This window comes from Pinus tabuliformis, chromosome 3_2 (assembly GCF_031772625.1).
Source record: "Pinus tabuliformis cultivar Carrire ecotype Pingquan chromosome 3_2, CPIR1, whole genome shotgun sequence".
Lineage (NCBI taxonomy): Eukaryota > Viridiplantae > Streptophyta > Pinopsida > Pinales > Pinaceae > Pinus > Pinus tabuliformis.
Genome location: NC_142302.1, coordinates 444,135,283 through 444,156,953, shown reverse-complemented (window position 1 = coordinate 444,156,953; position 21,671 = coordinate 444,135,283).

Below are 21,671 nucleotides of genomic sequence, written 5' to 3'. Positions count from 1 at the left end.
ATTGGCCAACATAATCAATAAAGCTATAATGGGGAATCGAAGTTAGAAGTGTGACTTTGGCAAGTCGCAATTATGATCACGACTTTGAGGAAGGTTGTAGGTGAAGCTGCGACTTGTGTAAGGTCACAAAGGCACATGCAACTTGAGGAAGGGCCACAAAAGCACAGTGCAAGTTGTGTAATGTTTGAATGTAGTGCCTTTTGCCAATAACCTTATATTAAGATCTTAATAATGAGCATTTATCTAATATGAAAGAAGCTCATGGCACATGAACGATTTCAGGGCCTGCCACACGCCTTAATTGCCCTCCACTGGAATTTATTGCTCCTATATCATTTCAATAGCTTGCATTATTGTTGAGCACTATGATAGCATAGCATGGTCGTTGGGGCCTTGTGTGCTATCACTAAGGCAACAACAAGTTTAATATAAAGTCACAATTTATGTGCCCTTTGAGAATAGTCTCTCCGGGTGTCTTCGCCTCCTTTGGATGCCACTTTTGTCTTCTCTTGACTGGCATTGAGGCAAAATCTTCTTTGTCCATCTCATTAATTAAAATTTTGTTGAGTTGTCTTTCCACAACAGAAAGTGCAACATTATCTATAATTGTTGCACTGCCTCTTCTAAGAACCAAATCAGCCCCATCATGCGTATGGTTGACTGCATGATCATCATCGAGATCATTAGAAACTTCATTATTGTCCCTACTTGAAGATGACGAGGATAAAATGTACAATCCTTGTTCCAGGTTCCAACATAGCAACTACCTTCTGTTCATGCTTATATACTTTCCCCATGTTCCTCGTACTTATTCCCATTAGCCCATGTCAGAGTGCCTTCCCACACATAAGACCTCCTTTCCATTCACCCACATGTTTATTACCATTTTAATACACATTATTTGGCTTAGTTTACAAATGACATCGCATTCCTTTCTTAAGGGCTCTATTTTGAAACATTGGGTCGTCCCTTTAACCCTAGCACATATCAGAAGTTGCGTTGTTTGTTGAGGAAGGCTTGCACGCAGAATTTGATGTATGTGTTAATCTCTAATTGTTGCATTATAAATGTGTGTTGTATTTACAATGATTCCAAACACCCTAACCTCAGAATTATTCCTTGTAATGCGCACCTTTATAATATAGTCCTTTACAATGCACTAACATGCGAATTCAATATTTAAAGAAAGGTCTTTGTCATATGTAGCATTTACATATACATTTCTCTATTGTACATGTGAGGAGATAAAGAACCTCAATGATGCCTCAATGAGGATTTTGAATGGGTTACCCTTGTTTTTCCCTGCCATTCACCATGTAACAATAGATTGATTAAACAATGCTACATAATAATGCTTTATAATTAAGAAAACATGAAAGCTTAAAAGACTATGTAAATATGTTTAATGTTTCTTGATGTTACGATATGTCATGCACTAGGTGGCATTTCAAAGACTTATTCTTTCATGCCCTAATAAGACCTTTTCTTCAAAATGTGGCATTCAGTTACATGAACGAGCTTGATGATCATAGGTGATGTGATATGCAATATGATATTCTACATGATGCGATGATAAGTACAAAAAAACAATGCTTAAGAAAGCATATTAAAGGTTGGGGATTACATGACAGTTTAGGGTTTAACAAGTGTGTAAGCAAAATCATGTTTTCCCTAACCCTAACGCAATTAGGGATCATAAGCTATCATCATCAACACAGGGTATCTTTACCTTATGCAATGCTTATTGAGACAAGAAGCTTGAGGGTGTGTGAGACCTGTAATGCCTCATTAGAGCAACCGCCCTCAAAAACCTTAATTCATCCATGGAATATGCATCATGTGAGTGGATGCATGGACAAGGTTTGATAGAGATGAATCATGGGGAGATTAACCAATTTATAACCCGATCATAACCCTAGTATGACCTTAATCAAGTAGAGGGGGACTCAAAATTTTGGGATATGCCCAAAAAAATTTGGGTGGTGTTGTAGCGGCTATAACAAGATCATTGCTTACAACTATTGGGCAAGCTATGTCATTCCAATATTTCAAGAAACTTTAGAGTAGAGATAACAACTACAAAATTTCATAAATGATAACAAATATTGTGAGAATTTGTTTACTTTGTAGCATATCTACGCCAACAAACCAAAATTTGGGAAAATGCATTTTACTTTTCATATGAAGAAGACCATGGGAGTTACTTTTAATGGAATTACTTGGATTTCTATCAAGAACTAGTACGAGTAACAACTATCTGACGCTAGTCACATATTGGTTCAATGAAATGGTCATGATGATCCATGCAAAATGATTTTTTTAGTGCAATAAATATCATTTATGTGATAATGTATATGTGCACTCTAGCTTACCATCATAAATCTTCTTTGGCAATGAAAATGGAATACCTAACTACTTTTTCTAGATATTGTGAGGATTTATAGACACCATGCTAAAAAGGAGTATTTATTTACATCAATAAACACATGTTCAGATTGACATAGTAAGTTGCATCAATAATTGAATTATTGCACATTTTTCTAATCATAAACATTTGAATACATGGAATATTGACATTTTTCATTTGCAACATTGTTATATTATATACTACATAACACAACATGTACTTCACCTTTTGAATCATCTCTTATATTTATATAAAAGAGTTAGTTAGCTATCCCAGAGTTGATTGCTAAGGTATTGATTGGGAAAGGGGTTGTTTTTTCTTTTTGAATGTAACCATGAATTTTGTATTAATTTAAACCACTGTGTAAAGGACACAATGTATATACATTGATTACAAACTTATTGAGATTTTTCAGAAAGCATGGATCTGAGATCTAGAGTCCTCCTATCCTACATCACTTCTTTACATATATGCTCCTTTTAAGGAGAGAGAGTTCAAGATTTATCCACTGATATACTCTCCAAAACACACCCAACAAAGAGAAAAAATTACAATTAATCAAAATGTTCAAATTTACTAGTTAGGAAGAGGCTCCTCACTTCGTTGGTTAAATTTTCTTTGATCCTACAATTTTGTGATGCCAGTTGAGTATTCTACCTATGTCCATTCAGCTTGCACATTTATTACGTATATCAAATCCTCTATTTGAATTATGATATGATAAATCTCATCCTCAAGTGTTTAATTTTCCCTTGCAAATCAATCATGAACCCCATGATCACATCAATGCCAAAAGACAAATGATTGAACTTATTGCTGATGAGGTTTACTTTCTACTACAAAGTATCAAATTTCATCTCCCAATTACCTGGGAATTATACACTAGACATATTTCTGGATACTACCAATATGTTGGAGACCAAATGAGATGAGAGATCTCATGTGGTTCTCTCATATTGTAAATTGAGTGCATGCTAAAAAGGACCACCCCCAAGGTGGTTGAATAATGTCCTCCAAATGCCTGAACCCACCTCTACTTTCTCTATTGAACATGAAGGTCAAATGAATCGCCACAATCACCAGTAGAATCAATAGACCCAATGAACAAGGGTTCATGAAGCATGATGAAAATGGTTGCTACAAACTATGCCACCAAAGACCACACAAAGCCCAAAGAGTTTAAATAGATCTCCAACAAACTGAGAAAGACTAAGAGAACAAGAACCTGATCGAAAATTATCCTTTAGAGCAACAGATGAATTTATCAATTCAATAATGCAACAAGAACAAATTGACCAATATTCAAGCAACCTTTTAGGGATTATACAATCATTCACCTTAATTAGCTTTCTTTGGTTATTACATAGGCTATTCCCAATTGTTCTAAGCCTCAAGCCACAAGTATAGGATGATGACCACCCAAAATACTAAGTGCACGAGGGCCTATGAACATCTAATCTAAATCCCTGCATCCCTTCAAAACAATCAATAAAATATATAACTCCACTAGAAGACAAGAACTATTTAATCCATCCTTAGATAAAACAACAAAAAAGAACTAGGCCTAGGGAGGAGGCCCAAATTTCACCATACCACACTTCTCAAACTCAATCTTAGAGAGTCTCAAGATCTCATAGAATAAAAGAGAAACATGCATAACCCACAACCCAAGCTTATACCTTCACAACATAAACACGCAGACCCAATCTATAAGAAAACAGCCAATAGAAAAATTACCTTTACCCCAAAACAACTGTCAGCTAGCTATGAGTAGACACATGGATTGACCCTCCAAACCTTCCCCTGTCAGGCTTAAATAAACACCCACAACTATCAATGGGGCTTGTAAATTGAGAGTGCCCCCCCTCCCCCACCACCCGAGAAATATAATCTTGAGTTTCATCTATATCTTCTAAGACTCAAGCCACACGTCTAGGATGACGACCACCCAAAAATAATAAGTGAACGAGGGCCTATGAACATATAATCTAAATTTCCGCATCCCTTCAATACAATCAATAAAATATTGAACTCCACTAGAAGACAAGGACTATTTAACCCATCCTCATAGAAAACAACAAAAAAGAACGAGGCATAGAGGGGAGGCCCTAATTGCACCATACCACACTTCTCCAAATCAATCTTAGAGAGTCTCAAGATCTCATAGAACAAAAGAGAAACATGCACAACACATAACCAAATATTATACCTTCACAGCATAAACACCCAGACCCAAACTATAAGGTAACGATCAATAGAAAAATTACCTTTACCCCAAAATGACTGTCGACTAGTTATGAGTAGACACATGCATTGAGCCTCCAAACCTTCCCCCACCAAGCTTAAATAAAGGCCCCAAACTACCAAGGGGGCTTGGAAGTTGAGAGTGCCCCTCCCCACTCACCCGAGAACTATCATCCTGAGTCTCATCTATGTCTACTAAGCCTCAAGCCACAAGTCCAGGATGATGACCACCCAAAAATACTAAGTGCACAAGGGCCTATGAACATCTAATCTAAATCCTTGCATCCCTTTAACACAATCAATAAAATATTGAACTCCACTAGAAGACAAGAATGATTTAATCCATCCTCACAACAAACAACAAAAAAGAACGAGGCCTAGGGAAGAGGCCCGAATTGCACCATACCACACTTCTCAAATGTAATCTTAGAGAGTCTCAAGGCCTCATATAACAAAAGAGAAACATGCATAACACACAACCTAAGCTTATACCTTCACAACATAAACACCCAAACCCAAACTATAAGAAAAAGACCAAAAGAAAAATTACCCTTACCCCAAAACGACTGTCGGCTAGCTATGAGTAGACACATGCATTGAGCCTACAAACCTTCCCCTGTCAGGCTTAAATAAAGGCCCCAAACTACCAAGGGGGCTTGGAAATTGAGAGTGCCCCCCCACTATATATGTGCACTCTAGCTTACCATCATAAATCATCTTTGGCAATGAAAATGGAATACCTAACTACTTTTTCTAGGTATTGTGAGGATTTATATACACCATGCCAAAAAGGAGTAATTATTTACATCAATAAACACATGTTCAGATTGACATAGTAAGTTGCATTAATAATTGAATTATTGCACAGTTCTCTAATCATAAACATTTGAAGAAATGGAATATTGACATTCCGTATTTGCAACATCGTTATATTATGTACTACATAGCACAACATGTACTTCACCTTTTGAACCATCTCCTAGATTTCTATAAAAGAGTTGGTTAGCTATTCTAGAGTTGATTGCTAAGGTAGTGATTGGGAAAGGGGTTGTTTTTTATTTTTGAATGTAACCGTGAATTTTGTATTAATTGAAACCACTGTGTAAAGGACACAATGTATATACATTGATTACAAAATTATTGAGATTTTTCACAAGACATGGATCTAAGATCTAGAGTCCTCCTATCCTACATCACTTCTTTACATATATGCTCCTCTTAAGGAGAGAGAGTTTTTCAAAGTTTACCAACTGATATACTCTCCAAAACACACCCAACAAAGAGAAAAAATTACAATTAATCAAAACATTCAAATTTACTAGTTGGGAAGAGGCTCCTCGCTATGTTGGTTAAATTTTCTTTGATCCTAAAATTTTGTGATGCCAGTTGAGGATTCTACATGGGGCGATTCACCTTGCACATTTATTATGTATACCATATCCTCTATTTGAATTATAATATGATAAATCTCATCCTCAAGTGATGAATTTTCCCTTGCAAATGAGTCATGAACCCCATGATCACATCAATGCCAAAAGACACCTAATTGAACTTATTTATCATGAGGTTTAATTTCTGTTGCAAAGTATCAAAATTCATCTCCCAATTACCTTGGAATTATACACTAGTCATATTTCTGGATACTGCCAATATGTTGGAGACCAAAGGAGATGAGAGATCTCATGTGGTTCTCTCATATTGTAAATTGAGTGCATGCTAAAAGGACCACCCCCTAGGTGGTTGAACAATGTCCTCCTAAGGCATGAACCCACCTCTAATTTCTCTGCTGAACAGGCAGATCAAATGAATCTCCCCAATCACTAGTAGGATCAATAGACCCAATGAACAAGGGCTCATTAAGCCTGAAAAAAATGGTTGCTACAAACTATGCCACTAGAGACCACAAAAAGCCCAAAAGAGTTTAAATAGCTCTCCAACCAATCGAGAAAAACTGAGAGAACAAGAACCTGACTGGAAATTATCCTTCAGTGCAATAGATAATTTTCTCAATTCAATAATGCAACAAGAACAAATTGACCAATATTTAAGCAATCCTTTAGGGATTATACAATCATTCACCTTAATCAGTTTTCTTTGGTTATTACACAGGCTATTCCCAATTGTTCTAAGCCTCAAGCCACAAGTCTAGGATGATGACCACAAAAAAATACTAAGTGCACGAGGGCCTATGAACATCTAATTTAAATCCCTTCATCCCTTCAATACAATCCCCTGAGGTGACGTAACAAACATAAATCCATCCTATAATCATCATCACACAATCACTACATTAACACCATCATCTAGTCACCAATGAACTTGACATGACTTACACAACCTAAAGAAGGCCTCTATATTATCCAACCATAACTCTCCATCAATTCCCATCAAATATAGCTTGTGTTGTCCAACAAATTCTAGATTATATCTCAATCCTTCCCCAAAACTTTGCATGATCAAAGCCAACTAAATTGAATTCACCTTATGCTTGGATGATCGACCATATGGTCTGTCAATATTTTAGAAGCATCTATTTATTAAAGAGCCCAAGTGGGACTCATGACTCCTCCCTAGCCCCATGTTGAGAGAGAAACCAATCTAATGATGATTGGATCATGGATGGAAAGGTTAGGGAAGTGGGGCATATCCCCTTGCCCCTCTCTTAACCAAATCCCCTTTGTTCAATTTAACACCTATGTTTTCCTTATGATCAACTACCGAGTTATTTATTCTTATATTAAGAAAGCATCACTTCGTAGGAATTATATTATAAATGCATTGAATTATACAAAAGATGTTCCTGAATCTCAAATCCCGGGGGAGAGATCCAAAATAGAGATAATATATCTATGAAGCAGATTCCTCTAATATGGACACTTCTTGGAATTTCAAATTTAGTAGTTGAAACAATCCTTGGTATAGAGTGTAAGCTTGTACAATGTTGTCTGAGGCAATGCCTAATCCCCAAGCAAACTGATATCCCTGTTTGTTCTTAGGGTGATAGAGGGAAAGGGATTGATACTCATGGAATGTAATAAGGTTTATAGTCCACATAAAAAAAAAATCTATTATCATGTTCAAGAAGCTTTATTTAAGAGTGAGAAAAGCATAATAGTAGAGGCATCATCAACACCATCATTAATTATCAAATTTGTGTAAAAGACAAAGTCTTGGTTTACATTCATTAGTTTGAGTGCCTTGAAATATAAGGATGTCAAGACACTCAAATATGGCCTTTTTACTATCAATGAATGTATTGGAAAAAATTGACATTCAAGTTGGAGTTATCATTCTGCATGTGCATTCATATAGTCTTTAATGTGAAACATTAGAAGCCATCACAATCACATTGGATAATAATGAAGAGGAAATTGTTATACTTGTTAAAGATTTAGTCACTAAGCTTAGCCTAAATCTAAAAACATATATTATTTCATTGTGCAAAAAACATGAAATAATGTTTTCAAAACTTTACTAAATTGAGCTGAAAGAATAATTGCCTCTAGTCAAAAAAAATTCTACACCTTAAAATATATTCAAATAAAATTATTAAAAAAACCTTTATAAATCCACGTAATAATATTACCTTAAAATTATTCCATATATACTTATAATGTTAATAATTCTCTATACATACACATTTCATCAAATTCACAATTATATAAATATTCCCTAAACTTATAAAAATAATGTTTAAAAAAAAGTAACACCCAAAAAAAAAGTTTAATCCAAAATAGATTAAGAGATCAACTATTTCCCTGACTAGTGTAACCATATGCGTGAGAGCTCATACTAACTAAAGTTTAAGTATGCAAACATGGTTAAGCAAAGTGTATGATAAACTGATTAGCATAAACACACATACCAAGAGTTCATATGCATAGTTACACATTAAAAACAAGTGTATAATACCGAGTCAATGACCCTCGAGCACAAGCAAAACGAAAATTCTAAATTCTTAGTTTGGATTTGTCACATAGATTTTAGTTATCTAATTTTGATACATGGTCAATGGTAATTATCATATTTTCTTTTTATGACTTAATGTTAACCATGTTTGCTTTTTTATGATCTAATGTGAACAATGTTACATTTTGAAGAAGATTATTCTTAAATAAATTAATTTTTTATATTTTTAAATTAGTTTTATAATTAAATAATATTAATTAAATAATTATTTTCTCTCTTATATATATATATGAAATGGTTATGTAATTTTTAGTGTCTTCTAATGTCTTTTTATCAAATTTTGTTGTTGTACATTTAGAATTCATTGGTATCCTTATAAAATGTATGCACACTTCACTATCTGGTTGCCTATTCAGATTGCTGCATTTTTATGAAGTGTATATATACCAAGTGTAATATCTACTTGGAAGTCTTACAATAGAGTTGTTTAAAGGCTGATCAATAGTAAATTCAACACTTCTCTCGAAGCCTGTTCTTTCTAAGACTTACAGATGGGAGGAACGACGACATATATCCATGGGCACTCTGAATATACTTTTAGGGTTTGGTAAGTGTTACTTAGTTTTAAATTATTATTGATTTTTTAAATTTGAAATTATTATGTTATTACATATTTTTATTTAAAATATACAAGTATATAGATTCTTAAATGTAATTTAAAAGGGTTTAGGTTAGATTTAAAATTAAATATCGTGATTGTTATTTGTCTTAGTCTAAGGAGGACTCTAGTAATGATATAATGGCTGTATAGTATTTGAATAAGCAAAAAAACTATTTTAAAGATAAAAAATAGTTTTTATATAACTTCTTGTTGTGTATTTAGAAATACTTTAGAAATTATCTAGGAGATGTAATCAACAAAATTATTTATTAAAAAAATGAATATATTTATATGATTGAATAGGAAATCTTTACAATGAATCATTTAGCAATTAGGATTAGTAATATTGTAAATTGTGATGATTGAATAGACAAATAAGTGTTTGAATGATGATTTTTGTTGTGGAGTGTGGATTCAACAATGCGGCTCCTTGCACCATTACACCATTACACCATTACACCATTATGGAGACGGTGAAAGCATGGAGGTAAGTGGGTGGCTATTGACTTTCAAATGCATCAAGCACTTTGAGTGATACCTTATTTTGAAGTTTTACATGAGTTAACCAACACAATTTACCTTATTTTGAATTTTTACGTGAGTTAACCAACACAATTTACCTTATTTTGACTTTTTACATGAGTTAACCGACACAATTTCTCTATTTCCAATCCTCATCAGGGTAGCACCTTTTCTATATTGCAAACTCACTCAAACTTTATATTGAATTTTTACATGAGTTAATCGACCCACTTTCTCTATTTCCAATCCTCATCAAAGTATCACATTTTCTATATTGCAAACTCAATTCTCCAATCCTCATCAAAGTAACACATTTTCTATATTGCAAACTCAGTTGACCTTGATAGGCCAGGCTCATGTTAGTGTGGAATCAATTCACCTTGATAGGCAAGCCTCATGTTAGTGTGGAATAACTGACATTCATTTCACTTAGCTTTTTTATGTAAATTTTGTGTTGAATTGGTCACGACTATCTCTAAAGTTAAAGTTATCTTATTTAAGAAAATTTATTTGTAGGGTTTGGATATTTTTAAAATATCCTAAATTTTAAGAATTTTTCCCGTTAAAATAAACAAAATGCATAGAATTTTGATAAAGCGGAGCTAGCCTAAAATGCCCCTAATAGATGTTGCTCATGGAGAACAAACATTTAACAAAAGCAGCAAGAAACTATAGAGTAATTATTTATGCAAGTTCTTCTCTCTTAGTAGACAATTAAGTTTTCCTTTTTTTTTTTGCTGAAGCAAGAGACGAACCTTCTATTGACTTAGGAAAGAAAATAATGTACAAAGTTTACAACAAGCACTCAGAGGCGCTAAACCCCACAAAGGGAAGAGGGGAAAACCCCCAAAGAAAACACCCAAAGTGCCCACAACAAAAGCCGCACTTATGCAAACAAAAACCAAAGTCTAAACTGCCATGGACCCACAAGCAAAGGCGTGGACCCCCGAGTCCGAACGCTTGTCCGCAGCCGTTGATCTGTCTCCTTTTAATCCGACGGTCTAACTTTGTATCACGCGGAGCAGTAGCCCGCAGAATACCCACTAAACTGCTCGACCAACTATAGCCGTTGATCTTCCCCTTCTGATCCGATGTCTACTATCCATATCGCACAGCCTAAAAGCCCAAGGATTGCCGCACGATGAGGGCGGTATTCTCTCACCCTCCCCCGCCACGTGTTGCTCGCTGAGTGGCATCGCCAGCTTTTCCGAAAAGCCGCTTTTGGGTTCAAGGGTGCCTGATAAGAGTGGTAAATTGTAAGCAGTTTTGACCATCCCAGCCCACAAACCTACACAACAAACTGTGGCCGTAGATCTGCCCCCTTCTGATCCGACGGCCAAAATCAAAGTCGCGTAGCACATAAGCCCAAGGAATACCGTGCGATGAGGGTGGTAAGCTCTCTCCTTCCCCCGCCACGCGTTGGTCGTTGAGTGGCATCGCATGACTTTCAAGAAAACCGCTTCTGGGTTATAGGGCGCCCGATGAGGGTGGTTTATCCCAAGCAGTTCTGGACTCCAGTTTTCTTTTCCCCTTGCCCCCGATACACTGCTCGAGGAAGACGCGCCCGGAAGGGTCGCCTCCTGCCTGGAATCCCTATGTCGATCTTCTCGGTAGCCTGTTGTTTCCCATTGTCATTTTTCTTGGTGGCACATCTCCTCCAAGATTTTCCTCCTTGTAGCTCCCGGTCTAATGTAGACTTTGCTGACTTTCTGAGAGGTCCTAAAGTGCTCCTCCTTTTTAAAACTTTCTACTGTGTTCTTATTCCTCATTGACGAAAGGTAAAACACTGTCTCTTGGTCTATTATGATATTGCTGTCTGTCCATGAGAGCCCGAGATGAGCATTCATCTCGCAACCTATTATCTGTTACCTCCTCCCACCTGTAACACATGTCAGTTTGTTTGCTTCTAACCCCCTCACTGGCTAGCCAGTCTGCTACTTTGTTGGCTTCCCTGCGAACATGCACAAATCTGAGAGTTCTTAGAATTCTTAGGTGTGATTGAATTATGTGATAGATTGGCAGAAGCCGCCAGTGACCTGAAATTTTCTTTGGAGCAAATCCTGCAATTATCTGCTTGACCGAATTAATGACTAATTCCGAGTCAGCCTCAATGATGACATTATGCATGTTGTACTTGATCAGTGTTTCCAAGCATAGTTCCATTGCCATGAGTTCAGCCATATTGTTTGTAGCTTTTCCAGGATAACTATAGAAAATTGCATGTATGTTGCCCTTCTCATCTCTCATGACTCCTCCATACCCAACATCTCCAGGATTTCCTTTAGAGGCTCCATCTATGTTAAATTTAAAGAAACCTCGAGAAGGGGGGTGCCAGAAAGCCTCTCCTTCTGAGGTATGCTTGTTGATCTGCAGAGGGCTTTGAGGGAGATGTGCCTGAAGCTCCAACTTTTCCAGGATGCTTGCCTCTCTGTGACCTATGGGTTTACCTGTAGAGAAACTCCCAAGGGTGTTGACCGTTTCCTTGAGTTGCTTAAGGATTAGCTTGATGATGTTGCTCACTGGGCCTGTTTTGTCTTTGAAAATCCTGTTGTTGTGCTCCTTCCATACATTCCAGATTATGAACCCTGGAGTCAAAGCCCAGGCTACGTTTATTGTCTCATTGTCCGAGAAATCTTGTCTCCAATTCTTTAGCGTAGCAATGATATCATTTTCCTTCCTGTCTGTCTGCTCAAAGACATATCTAGCCCAGTTCCATAATGTGGCAGTGAAGGAGCATAGATTGAGGAGATGATTTGAGGTTTCTTCCTGTTGTCCACACAGGTGACATCTGGAGGGGCCAACGAAGCCTCTCTTTCTTAGATTTTCCCAAGTGAGAATCTTGCCTTGTTGAACCAGCCACTTGAACAGTTTGATCTTCATCCAATGAGGGTTAGTCCAAAGGTTTTTCCAGGTCTTGTCAGTGCTTGGGAAGTTAAGCCCTGTAGCTATTCTTTTGGCTTCTTTAAGGTTGAAGATACCTGCCTTATTACTTCCCCATCTTAATTGATCATCTGAAGTTGAGGTTAGAATCTGCCTTTTGTCCAGAATATCTTCAAGGGCTTTAGCTTGAGTTTTCAGCGTGTTCATCTCATTGTAAACTAGAAGTTTCCATATTCTCCATTTGCCATTGTTCCTTGACTGATCCCAATAGTCACTCACCCTAATTAATCCTTTGTTTATGGTATCTGCCTGGATACTTGCTAATTCCTCACTACTGAGATTGCCTTCCTGCTGCCAATTGTCCTCCCAGAATCTGGCCCATTTTCCACTTCTGATCTCCCAGAAACTATGTTTTTGAACTAAGGCTTTGTTCTCCCAGGCCCTATTCCATACTTGTGAACCTTTCACTTGTCCTGTCATTCTTATAAGGTTCATTTCCTGCCAATTCATTGCATACTTTTGTTTCCATAGTTTAGCCCAGGGGGCTCGTATTTCCTTCAGCCATCTCCACCAAACTTTAGCACCCAGAACTTTGTTTAGAATTTCTGGGTCATGTAAACCCAAACCACCATGGGATTTAGGTTTGCATATCCTATCCCAAGCCACCAGAGCCCATTTCTTCTTCTCTTCACCTTTTCCCCAGAGAAAATCTCTTTGAATGTTTCTAATTTGATTAATGACTCTAGTTGGTGCTGGAATGGCAGATAGCATATAAATAGGGATGGTTTGGAGGATTTCCTTAGTGAGAATCAGCCTCCCTACTAAATTTAGGGCTCTATTTGTCCACTTGATGATTTTGTCTTTCAATTTATTCAAAACAGGCTCCCAGATGTGTTTGTGCAACGGTTTGTTGGAGAGGGGAACTCCTAGATACTTCGAGGGCAATGAATCTCTTTGAAAGCCTAAAATTCTAGATAGGTTTCTCTGAATTGAAATATCAGTATTGAAAAAGAAGATATTTGATTTTGTAAGACTTACCTCAGTGCCCGCAGCCATTGCAAACTCATGCAAAATTTGCTTGAATGCTTTGGCTTCTTTGACTGTAGGTATGCCTTGAAGCATAGTATCATCCACAAATTGCTGATGTGTCACTGTGTCTCCATCTCGAGTGGGTCTCAGTCCTTGAATGCTTCCTTCCTCCTTGGTAGCTTTGATTGCTCTACCTAACCCTTCCATCATTAGAATAAAAAGGAAAGGGGAAAGAGGATCACCTTGCCTGAGACCCCTTGTAGGCTTGAAGGTTCTAGAAGGAGAGCCATTGAGAAGAATTGAACAGCTAGTAGTGGTTACAAGAGCCATGACCCACCTAATCCAATTGTAGTCAAAGCCATAGGCTTTTAACACCTCTCTTATGTAAGTCCAGCTAAGTTTATCATAAGCTTTTGCTATGTCCAGCTGAATTATCATCCCTGCCTACTTATTGGTGTTGAGTGAATGAACCACTTCATGGGCTTGAATTATGTTATCGAGAATTTGTCTCCCTTCCACATAACCTGTTTGCTCCTCTGACACCAGGGTTGGGAGGAGGGGTTTGAGTCGGTTAGCAATTACTTTGGATATAATTTTGTACACCACATTGCATAATGCTATAGGTCTGAATCTGTCTAGAGAGGTGGCCCTTTCCTGTTTGGGGATTAGGGCTATGAAAGATTCATTGAGCGCCTTCAAGATAGATTTCGATCTTCGCGAGTCTTCCACTACCTCCAGTATATCATGCTTTACAATCCTCCAACATGTTTTGAAAAAGTCCACATTGAAGCCATCTGGGCATAGAGCTTTCCCATTATGCATCTCTTTGATGACTTCCTCAAGTTCCTTCCCTGTTACTGGTCTGTTGAGATTGTGATTGTCTTCCCTGGAGACCAGTTTAGGAATATACTGAGTAAATATTCTCATAAACTGTGATCTATCTGTTGTGGTTTCCTCAGCAATTTCCTAAAAATGCTGGACCAAAACCTCTTCCATCTCCTCATGAGTATTTTTCTCTGTTCCATGATGATCTGTGAGTTTCACAATTCTATTGCTGTTTCTATGTGCAATGGTGGATTTGTGAAAGAATTTGGTGTTCCTCTCCCCTTCCTTAATTGATTAGACTCTAGATTTATGTCTCCAGAATATTTCCTCTTGTGGACATCTGTTCTCCCATTCATGCTGAAGTGAGTCTGCAAGCATTTTCCTTTCCTCTGAGTAGCCTTCTATGATGAGAATTTGGTTTATTTCCTTTAGTTTCCCTTCCACTTCTCTTTTAGCTTTGAAGATGTTTCCAAATTCATTCTTATTCCACTCTTTGAGTCTGCCTTTAATGTGTTTGAGCCTGTGATGTAGAAGGAACATCTTTGTACCTTGTAGGTGAAGCTCTTCTTTCCACCATTTCTCTATGTTTGTGAGGAAATCTGAGTGCGTGAGCCATACATTCTCAAACCTAAAGGGGTTGTTCCTTGGTTTACCGATTAGAGAAGTCTCCAATTGGATGGGCCAGTGGTCAGAACCACCAAAAGGTAGGATGAATGCTGTCAGGCTCCTCCCAGTGAGTAGAAGTTCCTCTGAGATGATAAATCTGTCTAATTTTGAGGCTACTTGGGTAGAGCCCCCTCTTTTGTTATTCCAAGTGAAAATCCCATTGCCAGTGTCCATATCCACCAGTTTCATATTGGTGAGGAAGTTCTGGAAGGCAACTGAATCCCTTCCAAGTGTTCTAGTTCCCCCTTTTTTTTCCGTGAGAGATTTTATCATGTTAAAATCTCCCCCTAGAATCCATGGTAAAGCAGGGTATCTCTTTTTCATTTCTTCCAGAGAAGTGAGGAGCTGAAGTTTATCTTCCAGTGGTTGAGGGCCATAGACATTGGTGATCATGTAACACTACCTAACACCCACAGGTTGGATAATCAAAGAAAGGTGGTTTTTGGATGCCTCTACATCCTGCAATCCAAATTTCTGAGGATCCCAAAGAGTAAGAATGCCACCAACAGAGTTATTTGCCTTGACCTCAAGATATTCATATCTATTTAACCATTTGCTATGTTTTTCTCTGACCTTCTCAATTGAGCATTTTGTTTCCTGAATGAACACTATGTATGGTTTTTCCTCTCTGATTCTGTTGCTTAGATTTCTCTGTTTTCTCCTACTCCCTAGTCCTCTAATGTTCCAAGTTGTGATCTTCATTGAGGGGTGGTAGTGAAGGAGTAACTGGATAGGTCTTTCATCCTTCCTAAGTCAATCATGAGTTTGCCACATTCAAGCAACAATTCTTTCTGTCTCTTTCTTCCTCTTCTCCTTCCTGGGTTTTTAGCCAATTTTCCTGTTATTAACCCCATTGAGGAAACCCCTTTGTTATCCTGGTTGTCGTGTCCTCTTTTGACTCCTAAAGCTTTTTGGTGTGACTTGTTAAGGAATATCTGTTGTATTTTGTCAACTTCCTCTTGTGGTATGGACTTTATTCCCTGGTTGCCTCCTTGCTCTAGAAACATTTCTATCTCGAGGTTCTCCCTGTCTAGGATCTCTTGTAAGTCTTGGTCCTCTGTACCGCTTTCACTTTGAGTCATATTGTGGTCCTTTTCTACTTCCATGTTACTCAATGGGTTTGTTGTGTGTTCGTTCTGTTCCTGTGTGAACTCCATGCTTGTATCTTTTCCTTTCCCCCTTGCTGCCTTATTTTCTGTTTTCTTTGGAGTTTCTACAACTTCTTCTCTTTATTCTAAGATCTCAAAACTATTGTGACTTCTTGTTCTGTCGTCATTAGAGTTCTTCTGTATCTTTCTTCCCCCTCCTTTCCCTTTTCCTCCCACTTTAATAAAACCTGTTGGGTCTTGCCCTTTGTTGGTGTTTTGGTATTCCACCTTCTTATTAAGAGGGCAATCTCTAAATAGGTGGCCATGCTTGTGACATTTGTGACATTGGAAAGGAATGTGCTCATAGTCAACTGCCTGAACCCATTCATCATCATAGACTTCTAGAATGACCTCATCCGTAAGAGCTCCTGACAAGTCCATCTCAACACATATGTGTGCATAGGAGGTATACTTTCCTCGTAGCCTTGCCTTTGAAATCTTTAAAAAATGACCTAATTTTTTGCCTATAGCTTTTAAAGATTCTGGCATCCAATAATCCAAAGGTAAGGAGTAGAGTCTAATCCATACCGGAACCGATGTGAAGGTTTCTCACTCCGGCACAAAGTTCATCATCCACGGACGCATATAGAGACCAGTAGCTGCATAGAAGTATGGTCCTCCTTCAAAAATCCTATCTCTGTCCTCCAAGTTCGTAAACACCACTGTAAAAAAACCTTTGGATCCTAGATGTATATTTAACTCCCCTTTTGGTTTCCAGTTGTATTTTATCCAAGTGTACAACGCTTTCTCCGTCGGCCAGATTCCCATAAACTTGCATATTATAGCATAGTTTGTCATGTGATCCTTGTGCTCCTGCAGTGTTAGATAATTCAGTGTTACCCGCAGTTTATTGCTGGACTTTGGCTTACAGGGCCCCATCTTAGTTCTGTTCTCTGCTCTCTGACCTCTATCTTCTGCTTTCCCCTCTAATAGATCTTCCTCGTGGGTCCCATCCTCTACATGGGTTTTGTAGCCTTCCTCCTTCTGGGTTTCAGGAATTTTTGTCTTGTCCTCCAAGGAGTGTGGAGGCCTGCTCTTATTCCTTGCTCGGCCTCTGCTTGAAACCACCTTACTGTAGGAGGGAGTGGAGCTCCCTCCTCCCTGCGCTTCCATGGTTATCTATTTACCTATGTCGCTTCCGTTGTTGAACCCTAGCTCCTCTCAGAGATCGAATCTTCTTGCTTGCCGTAGCTCAGTAATCAAACTAAGAAAGAAATTCAATCATTGTTGGCAATTAAGTTTTCCATTTCATATATCAATTTGTAATTTTTCCACTTGAATAACAAAAACTACACTGCCTTGCAACACTTTTTAAAATTATCCTCAAAATATAAATAATTATAAACTTGAACTTCGATTTTTTTATTTATAAATTATAAACTAACATGATTATTATGGATGGCTTACTTCGTTCCACGATCTTTTATACAATTTTCTATTGTAAATATTCCCCAAGTATAATAGAGAAAGGCATTACACAACTATTAACTATTGGTAAGTCAATAAATTTATTTAGATTGATTTGTTTTTTAATATTTTAAAGTAATATGATTAATATTATTTAATAATTTATTAAATAATGTTTAATGGTTTCAATACATTTATGGGAGGTAATTTAATTGGTTATTATATTATCTAAATAATGAGATTTAAGGTTTAAATCCTCGTGAAGCAACAAAAAAATGGTTTCAATATTATTGGAGATAATTTTTTAAAAACAATGTAGATTAATTTAAATATTTATTTTATCATTAAATAATTATAATAATGAAAATTTAGAGAATTAAATATTTTAAATTAATACGAAATATCTTACAATTTATTTGGTTAGAATAGAATAATCTATTTTTGACAATAACGGGGGTTCCTACTTAAAAGTGACTGTAAATAGCATGGCATTTCAAAACTCTATGCCTTCTTCTTATTAGCCAACTATATCAATTTGTCCACTCGACATTAAAATTCAAAAGGACTCTCCATTGGATTTTTTTTTGAAGGTGCAACACATCTTTCACCTTCTATTAGTAAGGGGGATAAGGAGAAATTGTCATTTTTAAGGAATACTATTTCATTAAATTCTCTTGTAATATTGGGTTGACAAAAAAAACTTTGCATAATTTTTTGCTCTCAAATTTTTTCTTCAACTAACTTTTCTTCATAATATAAACAAAATTCATATTTATGGGGACTCAAAAGTGGTCATAAACTGGATGAAGAGGAAAACACTTCTAAGAAATTACACTATACCATCACTCTGTCAACAAATCATGCATTGGCTTTACTTTTCTCTCACATTTCATTTGATCATTATCAAGAAATAAAGAAGCATATACTCTCTCAAAAGTTGGATTGGAAATGGACAAAGTCTTATGAGAAATTTCAAAACGCAAAGAAGGCAACTCTTTCTTGATCCTTGGGAGTGACTAGATTCACTCTTACCTTTTTCCATCTTGGATTATTTGGCATACTTGATATATGGAGAAGGATACAATAAAAACTACATACTATAGTTTTTTTTGTGGAATTTCCAGTTCAGACATATATGGGACAACACTAAAATTTTGTTGATGTACAAAAGAATCATGTTTAACTGAACTTTTTTGTGATCTAAATACATGAATACATTTTTTTTTTACACTTTTGGACTTCTTTTGGAACTATAAAAGTCATATATAAATACCTGAAGCACATGCGAATATGATATTATTTCACATATATTAAATAATGGACGAAATGACCCTTTCCTAGATATAGATGGGGGGGGGGGGGAGAGAATATTTCTTGCACTAGATGCCTTGATTTCAAAGTAGACGAAGGTTTATAATCCTATTTGATTGCTTGCACTAGATGCATTGATTTCAATGTAGATGTTGATTACTAATTATATTTTTATATTTGATTTCTTGCACTAGATGCAATGGTTTCAATGTAGATGTTGATTTCTAAAATTTATATTTGATTGTTTGCACTATATGTAGTTGATTTCTAATCCTATTTGATTGCTTGCTCTAGATGCATTGATTTCAATGTGGATGGTGATTTCTAATCCTATTTGATTGCTTACACTAGATACATTGATTTTAGTGTAGATGTTGATTTCTAATCCCATTTGATTGCTTTCACTAGATGCATTGATTTAAGTGTATATGTTGATTTATAATATTATTTGATTGCTTGCATTAGATGAACTGATTCAGTGTAGATATTTTATAATCCTATTTGATTTCTTGCATTAGATGGATTAGAAGTTGTTACTCTTGAGGTTGTAAATTATTAAAACTATTTTTCAAGATTAGATGGAGGGGGAGAGAGGGAAGAATATTTCTTGCACTAGATGCATTGATTTCAGTGTAGATGAAGATTTATAATCCTATTTGATTGTTTGCACTAGATGCATTGATTTCAATGTAGATGTTGATTTCTAATTATATTTTATTACTTGCACTAGATGCATTGATTTCAATGTAGATGTTGATTTCTTATTATATTTGATTTCTTGCACTATATGCAATTGATTTCTAATCCTATTTGATTGCTTGCTCGAGATGCATTGACTTCAATGTAGATGGTGATTTCTAATCCTATTTGATTGTTTTCACTAGATGCATTGATTTTAGTGTAGATGTTGATTTCTAATCCTATTTGATTGTCTGCACTAGACGCATTGATTTTAGTGTAGATGTCGATTTCTAATCTTATTTGACTGCTTGCATTAGATGTATTGATTTAGTGTAGATGTTGTTAATCTCAAGGTTGTAAATTATTAAAATTATTTTTCAAGATTAGATGGGGGTAGAGAGGGAAGAATATTTCTTGCATTAGATGCATTGATTTCAATGCAGATAATGATTTCTAATCCTATTTTATTTCTTGCACTAGATGTATTGATTTCAATGTTGATGTTGATTTCTAATTATATTTGATTGCTTGCACTAGATGCATTAATTTTAATGTAGATGTTGATTTCTAATCCTATTTGATTACTAATCTCGAGGCTGTAAATTATTAAAAAAATCAAGATATATTTAGTAATACCTAGAGGGACACTATTATGAATTAATTAGCTATCAAAAGTTGTGATTCCTAGAATTAAAATGAAATAGATGTGTAGAATAAATCCTCTTGCAAAGTGCAAATTAATCCTTGACAAGATCATCTCCCTTCTTCATCACCAAGTAATTACTAATAGAAAATTACAAATATTCAATTAACATATATTCAAAATAACTAATAAATAATTGCATACAACTATGTATTCAAAATATTTATAAGAGGAAAAGAGATATATATATATATATATATATATATATATAAGCATTCAAAGCAAATCAAAATATTCTTGAAGGAAATAAATTATTTCAAACATTAGCAAAGAAACAAATTATTTCAAGAGTAATCTTGACGCAATAAATTATTAAAACTACTCTTCAAGATATATTTAGTAATACCCAAAGGGACACTATTAAGAATTAATTAGTTGTCAGGAATTGTGATATCTAAAACTAAATGAAATAAATGTGCACTATCAATCCTTGCACAAATTATTGACAAGATTGTCTCCCTTATTCATCACCAACTAATTACTAATAGACAATTACATACACATATAAAAATATAACACGACTGTAACACTCACAAACATTACCATCCAAATCCAAACACATAAACACACAAACCACCCAAAGCCTCCAAACACGTACAAAGCATTGAAGGAAAGCAACAAAGACTAAATTAGAGAAGAAAATGATATGGTCATGCCAAGCAAAGAAAACATAATTTGAATTTTGAAGTTGATCTCAAACATATACATAATGATAATCTAAAAATATGACATTGTTGCGCTAAATTAGAACTAGCTTAGATTCATCTAACACCGGAATTATCATGAGCCTAGAGGGATCAAATCCCTTGAGGTGAAAACCTTTCATCAAGTTCTAAAATCCAAAAAAAAGGTTTGTTGATCCCTCTAGGCCCATGATAAATGATTACACCCATTTAATATCTAGCTTAAATGTGGATTGATGATTACTAATACTGCACTAAGGAAACCTCTGAGAGAGTGGTGCTGATCTTGTGGAGAGCTAGGGTTTTTCTTTGCAAAGCTCTGCAAAGTGCAAAGTGCTGAGGTCGATCACAAGTGGGTTTGTGGCAATGAGTGAGGGCTTAAGAATGGGCTTGTCGTGATCTCTCTGACACAAAGAGGAGGGCATTGGTTATACTTGTTTTTGCATGCTACGCGATGGTCTCTTCATAGATCTGTGCACTAGATCCTCAAGGATAAGAGATGTACTTTCTTTGTTGAATATTTTTGCGTTTGGGGATGCAATGAGAAGGGGTTAAGAGATTATAGATCAAGCCATAAATCTAAAATCTGCTTCAA